The 9,693-nt window shown below is 51.0% G+C and overlaps 1 protein-coding gene across 8 annotated transcripts in view; it reads right to left on the reverse strand.

Annotated features, from left to right (window-relative positions):
* The window catches only part of TMPRSS9 (transmembrane serine protease 9), a 70,253-nt gene extending 60,654 nt beyond the window's left edge, over positions 1-9,599 (reverse strand). For all 8 annotated transcript variants that reach the window (XR_014837848.1, XR_014837847.1, XR_014837850.1 and 5 more), the window contains exon 1: positions 9,563-9,599. The gene's annotated coding sequence lies outside the window, so the exon portion shown is untranslated. The remainder of the gene's footprint in view (positions 1-9,562) is intronic.
* Between the last annotated feature and the right edge of the window lie 94 nt (positions 9,600-9,693).

The raw sequence follows: 9,693 nt of genomic DNA on the forward strand, positions 1-9,693 counted from the left end.
CCATCAGTGATTGGTCCTCACTGGACCCAGGCCTGCCACTCACAGTAACCACTCCTCCATCCCCATCAGTGATTCGTCCACACTGGATCCAGGCCTACCAATCACAGTACCCCCCCTCCATCCCTCTTGATGATTGCCCCCTAGGACCCAGGCCTGTCAATCATAACCACCCCTCATCCCCATCAGTGATTTGTCCAAAGGGTTGCATATGAATGAAGGTGGCTAACCACGTTTCTTCCTTGAATTTCAACTATACGAAACTGTCATTTTAGGTACCCAAGAACAGGATATGATCAATTTCATAGGTTTTAACTAATAATAGGCAGGATGAAAGTCTTCCCAGAGGGCCTCCTAAGCTGCCATGGCTAGGCTTGGGGCACTGGCAGCCTCATTGGCCTCCCCTAGGAAGGAAGAGGCTTGGTGAATGTTGTGAGGTGGGGGTCACAACCAGGGAAGGACCTCAGGGACAGTAAAGAGTGACCCAGCCCTTCCTGGGGCCAGGTGATCCTTGACCGCCCAGGCACAGGAGCCAATCTTTGCTTGACCTGGTAAAAGTTGGGGTTGTGTCTCTTATGAGATCAAGATTTACGGCTGTTGGACAAGCCAAAGTGGGGAGCAGGAACTTCTACAAGGACACGACAGGCCTTCACCCACTTTATCAGCCATTGTAAAAAAGAGACCATTTAATCAACACCATGTCAGGCTTATCTGAATCCTAGATGGCGTCACCTCTGCATGCCATGGGATGCCCATTCCCATGAGGCCTGGCAGACCCATGCACTGCCCACGGTCAGGATAGGACCTCCCTCCTAAGTTTGTCCTCCACCTCTGAAAAGGGTCCCTGGAGACCAAGGAGCCTCGGGGGAGGTCTGTGTTCTCACCAACTGGCCTCCCTTGGGGGCAAAATCTTGATGAGATGACACAAGTGGCCACAAGGCAAAGCGTGTCAAACTATTTGTAAACTAAACCCACGCTGCAGTCCCTGCAAAAGCCTTCTGCACCTGCCCCTTCCTCTCATCTCCCTGCAAAGTCTTTGCAAATGGTTGGCACAGAAAAGGTGTTTCTTGCTTGAGTGAAAAGCTGATGCTTTTACCAAAGGTGAAATGGGAGTGTGCTTATTGGCTTTGCAGAAAATGGACCAAGACCCTCCAAGTAGCAACGTCTCTGTGTTGCTTTATTTTCCATCTAATGTTGAGGCTCAAAAGATGAAGGCTAGATTGATCGCCAGCTAATTATCCCTCTTTAGTCATAACGTAAGTCCATTTGAAACCCGACTTTCCCCAAACATCCACATTTCTAAATTGAAATAAATTTCTGAGCAAGATGTAAAGTCTACTTCAGGTTTTTTGTTTATTTTTTTTAAAGGTGCCTCAGACAAATCATTTGGTGTTGGGTAGATCAAAAAACAAGTCTGCCTGTTTCAATGTATCTTTCGCCTTTCACTCAAACATAATGGAGACAGCCTGGCTCAGACGGGTGGGCACTTTACTGAAGAGAGAGGCAAAGGGATGGAAGTTTCAAGAAGATCCTTCACGCCTCTAATCTCAGATGGCAAAACATCTTCTAGAATGTGCTTTACTTCTGTATTTTTTTGCAAAGATTGAGGGTGGAATACAAAAGCAGAGCAGGAAGGAGGGAAGATAGCCGATTAAGAGAAATCAGAGAAAAGAGAAGAGACGATTGCTGGCTCCACGCGGTGACCTCGGGCTGAGAGAGCGCCCTTGACAGGATGAGGCATAATTCATTTTTCTGAAAGCAACGTCCAAAGATAAGTTACTACCTGAGCTTGAGAGATACATGAGAACACCCAGGCCGATCTAAAGAATGACTGTGCAATAGGCAGAAAAGACAGAGTGGAGGCGGAAGACGCCATCCCTGTTACCAGAATGATCCCTGAAAGCTTCCAGAAGGATCTGTACCTGCTCAAAGATCTGAAGTGTCCACCCCCGTCCAGGGACAGAAAGTGAAGGGGCTATGTGACATGACCAAAGCACCAAGAGGGTGCAGAACCAGACTGCCAATGGTCAGCACTGAGATATCAGCTGAACCAGAGGCTCCGTCAGCCTCCCCTCCCCAGAAACACACACCACTGTCATCTCATGGCTTCAGCCAAGCAGTGATGGGGTAACACTGAGCAAGCCACCCCCCATGTGGGGTGGCAGTCACCCCAGGTCACCTGGGATGCTTCCAGTTTTAACGTGGAAATTGGGACATCTGGTCACCCTCCTCCCACTTTGTTTTCACAGGCCAGGGAAAGTCTGGAGACATTCAGGGCTTTTCAAGGAAGGGGCCCTGAGAACTGAGCTGTGATTGTGAATGAGGCGGGGAAAGTGTCTGTTTCCAGCCTCCTGACCTGCACAGAGAGGCTCAGTTTAAGCCCAGCGTGCCTTCGAAGCTATGCTAACACTTGCCAGAACCTGTTTCCAGAGAGAGTCAACCTTAGCTGCAGGACGCTAGGCCAGGGCAGGGGGGTTGGGGCACCAAATCCCTTGCAACAAGAGCAATAGGATTTTCCCACTGCAGCACAACAGGACTGGCGGTGTCTCTGCAGCGCCAGGACTCAGGTTCAATCTCTGGCCCAGTGAGGTTGCAACTACAGCTCAGGTGTGATCCCTGGCCCAGGAGCTTCCATATGCCAAGGGGCAGCCAAAAAAAAAAGGAGGAAAAATGATAGTTTACGCAACATTTTGTAAAAAATCAAAATAACACCAAAAAACTCTTACGACCCACAGAATATCAACATTTTACATACAGACAGGATCCAGGAGTTCCCTCTGTGGCACAGTGGGCTCGGGAGCATCTTGGGAGTGCTGTGACTCAGGTTTGAACCTTGGCCCAACACAGCGGGTTTAGGATCTGGCATTGTTGCAGCTGTGGCTTAGGTCACAGCTACGGCTGGGAGCTGATCCCTGCCTGGGAATTCCATAGGCCAAGGGGTGGCCAAAAAACAAACAAAAAAAAAAAAATACAGGATCAATCCTGCATACGCCCAAAGCATCTTTCTCTTCTCCCCATCCTGGCCCTGCCCAGGTCCATCTTTGCTTAAAACGTTGATACCCGGCATATCCAGAATTCCTCCGCATTCACCTGATATTTCCAAGATTGCACTATAATATCATTTCTCTAGATCTAGAGTTTTTTGGCATCCACTTAAACTCTGGGCCCAAGGTGAGTGTCCTGCTTGCTTCATCTTAGCCTGGGCCCTGGAGGACATTCATGAATGGATAGCACCCTTTGGCTTTCTACCCAGTTTGTTTTTCAGTTCCACTCTTACTTGTTTGCTGTTTGTGCATGTCAGCGATTAAGCTTCCTTTTTAGGTTTAAAAAGGAGACCACTTCAAGAAGAAAAAGTAAATATTTTCACAGACTACCTGCAGCTATGCACCTTGCCCCATTCCAGTCCGTGGTTTTAATAACATCTCTGACATCTCCAAGCCAGACTCATCCTCTAAATTCCAGACTCACATTCAGTTGGCTACTGGAACCTCCTTCTGGGTGACCTAAGATGACCTTCTCCTGGTGCTCACACCCCTGTCTAATCTCCCTGCATTGAGTGTGGGTGGGGCTTGTGGTGTATTCCTAAGCAATAGGACATGGCCGAGGTGATGGGATGTCACCGTCATGATTAAATGACATCATATAGGACCCTCATCTTAGCAGACTTGGGCTAAAAGACCCTCTTGGCTGGTCTGGTGAATAGGTCAGCATGTTGGAGGGACCTATATGGGAAGGAAGTGCAGGTGCTTCTGGGAGCTAAGGGTGTCCACCAGCCAGAACTGTGGTCATCCGCCAGCAACCAGCAGGCGTTTACAAATAGATCCTTCCCCAGCCCAGCCTTGGAATGAGAACACAGCCCAGCCAGCACTCCATCGAAGCCCTGAAACACCCTGAGCAGGGAGGGGACCTGGCAAAGTCATACCCAGACTCAACCTACAGAGATCCTGACATAGTACACAGGAGTTATTTCAGGCCACCAAATTGGGGATAATTCGTTCCCACCAGTCCGACACCCCTTCTCAGCCCCGGAATCTCTGTTCCCCCATTTTCCCCATCTCAGATGGAAGCTCCACTTTTATGCCCACTCAGACCACAACCCCCCATGGCCATTCTGATGCCTTTCTCACATTCTCCATCAGTTGGCCTGCAAATGCCATCAGCTCCTCCTTCAAGATCCTTGTAGGACCAGGTCACTTTCATGCTTTCTACACTGGGCTACACAGAGATCTCCCAGGCCCCTCAGTAGGGCTGGCTGCTTCCACGACATGGCACCCTCGGGGAGCCAGCTGAAATCTGACTCAGGCCCTGTCCACCTCTGCACGGGCCTCCCCCAGCTCTCACTCAGGGCAAAAGCCCTGAGAGACCTGGTCCCACCCACTCGGCTGTCTGTCCTCAGCTCTTCCCTCTGCTCTGGCCACACCAGCCTCTCCTTAAATCCACAAGACATTGTCCTGCCTCAGGGCCTTTGCATCTGCCTGATGAGCTTGTCTATACCCTCACGCCTATCACCTCCACTTTTGCATCCCCCGCTTTGTGGGTTTTCCCCTGAACTGTGCCGGCTGCACCTGTGGGAAAACCAGGTAAGATGGTTTCTGCCAAGGAGCCAAGCCTGGATCCCCCTGGAGCCCCTTTTGCAGAAGTGGCTGACTACTGGAAGGGGAGCCAGCGAAAGAGCATGTCCAGCCCAGGATGGACAGAGAGAGCAAGTTACCTCACTCCCCAACCTGACTTCACAGCTCCAGGAGTTCTGGTTTGGTGACTATAGCTGGTATATCGTCCCTTGAGAGAACAGACATGTACTAGAGAAAAATACCTTCAGCATAAGTAAGTCAACAAGCAGTGTTCCCACCATGGCGCAGTGGGTTAAGAATCTGACTGCAGCAGCTCAGGTCACTGCAGAGGTGTGGGTTTTACCTACTCTGTCACAGTGGGTTATAAGATCTGATGTTGCCACAGCTGTGGCATAGGTTACAGCTGTGGCTTGGATTCATTTCCTGGCCCAGGAACTTCCACATGCCAAGGGTACAGCCATAAAGATTAGGGAAAAAAAAAAAGTCAACAAGCATGTTCTACCTGGCAGGCACTGCACTAAACAACATTTACCTTCATTATCTAACTTAGCACCACAACCCACCTACAAGACTGGCTGTATTCTAAAGGAAGAGGAAATGGAGGCTACCAGGAGCTGTGGAACTTGCCCAAGGTCATGGGTTTTAAAGATCCACAGATCTCTGCCTCGCCTCTCTTGAGTGGAGCCTAATTCTCCTCCCTTACAGTGTGGGCTGCATTTGATTCATGCTTAAAAAATAGAAAATCCCAGAGGAAATGGCTGAGTCATCTGAGGTTGTAAAAGGCACAGAGGACTTCCCTCCTGAGCCCTCGTGCGAGGGACCAGCAGCCATGCAGTGAGGAGGCTCAAGCAGCTCCCCCACCCTGTCGAGCTTTCAGGTGAGGCAGCCCCGCTGCCATGTGCTCTACAACATCCTTGAGACACTCTGAGCCAGGACCTGCCCCCCTCCTCTGTAACACATCCCAAATTCTTACCCACAGAAATTGGCATAATAAATGCCTGTCTTAATCTGTTAATTTGGGGGACCATTTGTTACGCAGCAACTGAGAGCTGATACATGAGGCAGGCCCCAGGACCTTTCCACTCTCCTTCTCAGAAACCACACTCTTCTCTGCAGCCCATCCTGTTCCCTTCCGGCATCCTCCCCTGCAGCCACCGCCCCCCACGACAAGCCCCACCCTGAATCCTCTGCTTGCCTTTAATAGCCAAATTCTTTTTGTCTTTTGTATTTTTATTTATTTCTTTTTTTTAGGGCTGCAGGTGCAGCATATGGAAGTTCTGAGGCTGGGGGTCAAATCGGAGCTGCAGCTGCTGGCCTATGCCCCATTAATGGCTGATTTTATCCAGTTGCTTCAAACAGCAGTTCAGCCTCTCCAAGGGAAATATACCACTTGGGGTCACTTTTTTCCAAGCAGGGTCAACTCTCAACTTCATTCAGTAAAACCCCAAACTTCACCTTGGCTTTGCTCCTGGGGCTCCTAAAGTGTTTTCTCTTCCTCAGTCTCAACATTTCGCCCACCTCCCTAATTTGTTTCTTACCACTAATCCAAGGTGCTCACAGTTTTCCAGCCCGTTTATCTCCCCTTCTTTGCTTCCACAGCAGCACACTGGTCTATGGAACAGGCATCTCTTGTCTGCCCTGCAGCCTCTCCTATTTCTCCTGGTCCTGCGCCTCAGGCCCAAATCCAGCCAGGAAACCTCCCCTCCCCTACTGCCCCCACTTCATGAAATAAATCACTCAGCAAGTCTGCAGGAAATTTAATAAGCTTGGTCTTTTTTTCTTTCTTTCTTTCCCTTTTTGTCTGTGGACTTTTTGTTAGGTTTTCAAGGGAAGAGGTGTTTGTGAGAAAACTATTTGCAGTGATGCTATCTCATGTTTTTGTAGCTTTTTAACGTGCACAGAGGAAAAGGGAGTCAGAGACTCGGGGTGGGGGTGGGGGTGGGGCGTTGAAGCCAGAAACTGATAAACATGGGTGATACCCAGGAAAACGGATAAAGACAAGATTGAAAAAGGAAACTTCCAGGAATTCCCATTGTGGCTCAATGGAAACGAACCGAACTTGTATCCATGAGGATGCAGGTTCAATCCCTGGCCACAATCAAGGTGTTAAGAATCCAGGTTTGCCATGAACTGGGGCATAGGCCAGCAGCTGAAGCTCTGATTTGACCCCTTCTTGGGAACTTCCACATGCCATAGGTGCAACCCTAAAAAGCAAAAAGAAAGAAAGAAACCTCCAGTCACTTATGACTTGTACAGTTAACACAGGTTCTAAACACAGTAGGGGATCTCGGATGGGATCCCAGAACAGAAAAAGGACATTTGACAGTGTTTAATGCTCATTTCCCTTTTTTTTTTTTTTTTTTTTTTTTTTTTTTTTTTTAGGACTACACTTGTGGCATACGGAAGTTTCCAGGCTGGGGGTCAAATGAGAGCTGTAGCTGCTGGCCTATGCCACAGCCATAGCAATGCCAGACCCGAGCCCCATCTGTGGCATTGCCCACAGCTGAAGGCAACACCAGATCCCTGACCCACTGAGCAAGGCCAGGGATCAAACCAGCTACCAAGTTGGGTTCTTAACCTGCTGAGCCACAATGGGAACTCCCTATGGTCATTTTAATGTCAAGTTCTTGGTTTTGATCATTGTGCTGTGGTCATGCAAGATTTGAACACTAGGAGACCCTGGGGGAAGGGTTATCGTCTCTGCAATGAAGACGATTCTGAAATCATTCTCCGAATTAGTAGAGGTAAAATGGGAAATACAACAATGTCTGAGGCAGATGTGACCCAGCAACCCAGCATGCGTTGTCCTCTACCTTAATTTTAGAGCCATGTATACTAAAATAAAGAACTGGCAACAGCCATCTCTCCCTCCTCCCACTTTTCTGTGGCTGGGGTGTGCTTATGCGAGAGAGAACAAGTCACAGGCAGAATGTTCATGCCTAAAACCTCTGTGGGGCTCCCAGACTTGTGACAGTTAATTTAGCCCTGATGTCACTCCCATGGTGGGGACCAGCACCGATGTCCCCAATTTACAGATCAGGAAACTGAGGCTCGGAGAAACCATCTCTTCTCTATCTCTCCCTCTTTCTCTACCTTTATCTCCCTGTCTCTGTATCTGTCTCTCTATATCTCTGTTTCAATCTCTGTCTGTCTCTGTGTGTCTCTTTCCCTGGGTCTGTCTTGTCTCTGTCCTGTCTCCTGTGTCTCTCTCTTTTTCTCTCTGTTCCTGTCTCTTCTGTGTTTCTGTGTCTATTTCTCTGTTTCTTTTTCCGCCTCCGTCCCTAGCTATCTTCTCTGTCTCCCTGTCTCTTTTTCTCTCTGTTCCTGTCTCTGTATCTCTATCTCTGCATCTCTATTTCTGTCTCTCTGTTCCTGTCTGTCTCTGTTTCTGTCTCCCTCTTTGTCCCCCCTGTTTCTTACACAGAGTCCTAGAATTCAGGAATTTCCCCTGCCTTGGGTGGTTCTCCATCATGAACTGGGTATGGCTCCCCCAGGACACTGCTATCCAGGTAAGACAGAGGAGCCCTAGGGACATGGACCAAGAGCTCTAAAGCCCACCCATGGCAGGAAGACGGATGGTGGGTGGCCAAAGGGAGGGGGTTCAGTGTCCACACCTGGGTTCAGGCCCCTGCTCCCCACACACCGGTCACAGGGCCACAGGGCCACAGGCTCTGCCTGCCAGTTTCTTTCCCCTCCCTCTACTCCACAGACAGGAACAGATGCCCAGACCTTGGCACCACCACTTCTGCCCCCACGTCCTCCTCCAGGATGGACACTTGCCTGCACCAGTGGCTGCAGTACCAGAGGTGGACCCGACTCCACGCAGCCTTGTGCTGAGCTGGGTGCCCACTTAAAGGAAAAGCCACCCAGCCCATCTGTGTGAAGTCTCTCCCAGCTCCACACATTGTATCCTAATCATTCAGAATCTGGCCAAGTGTGCTTTGAACAACATGGATCTCACCCAGGCTGGGCTTCGGGGCCTGTCCACCACTGTCCCACACGGTGGGCAGGTCCAAGGTGACACCTGATGTGGTGGCACAGGAGGGTACATGCTGCGTCCTGGGGGTTCCTGTGGAGCATCAGGAATTCCTGTCCCTACTTCCCAAACAAGGAAATTGGGAAGCAGGGCCCATACACATACACACAAAATCATACAGGATCTCAGTGTGATCATGCACATAGCCACACACTACTGTGACACACATGTGTAGTCACATACTAGTTACACACACAACACACACCAACAGGCAAGGACACAACCACACACAGCCATAGGCAATCCATCATTGGCCCTACAATTAATCCCACTCACAACTATAAACACACCACACCTGGGCTGGGAGCCCCAGATTGACCCCAGGTGAGACAGGGACAGGAGGGCCCTCCATGGAGGACCCCTGGGCAGCCACCTTCCCCAGCAATGGGTAGGGGGAGAGTGGGGGAAGCTTCCAGCCCCAGGTAACTGACTCTACGGCCCCTCCCCCATACGACCCACACCCAAAATTAAGGCCCTGTGACCACACCCTCCCTAAACTGTTACCCCCAAGTCCTTGTTATATTTTCACTCACAAGCAAGGGATTGCCTGAGAGGAGCCACAGGGAGGTAAGCAAGGGTCCCCTCAGCAAACCCCCAGAAACCTCCCAGTCTTGGTCCATGGTTTCCTGCCACCCCCACCCTCCACCGCCTGTCGCAGCTCCTGCAGAGGCACCACCGCGGGTTTACCCGAGTTACCGGGTGGGAAGGTGGGAGAGTGGCCGTCGGGGACAGGGAGCCCTCGGGGTCCCCCCAAACCCCGGGTACCCGACTGCGTCTACAGGGCCCGGCCTCATTCACAACCCCGGGGGGCGTCTACACAGTCCGACGCGTCCAACAGCCCGAACCACATCTATACCACCTGCGGCGTCTACACAGCCTGACGGGTCCCCCGCGAGAACCCGACGAAGCCAGGCGCAGGGAGAGGGCTGCCGCCTCATTTTCGTGACGCCAGACTCACCGCGCTCTGCCGGACGCTGCACCGCGGCCCCACTCCCGCAGCGAACCGACCCCGGGAGCCTAAAGCCTCGCGGACAGGGCGGGGCTGGGGGCGGCACCAGTGAAGGCCCCGCCCTCCCGCTCACCCCGGCC

This window comes from Sus scrofa, chromosome 2 (assembly GCF_054392235.1).
Source record: "Sus scrofa isolate SSC_HxYL_T2T_F1_AM1 chromosome 2, Sscrofa_HxYL_maternal_Yorkshire_Landrace_v2.0, whole genome shotgun sequence".
In the NCBI taxonomy this organism is placed as follows: Eukaryota; Metazoa; Chordata; class Mammalia; order Artiodactyla; family Suidae; genus Sus; species Sus scrofa.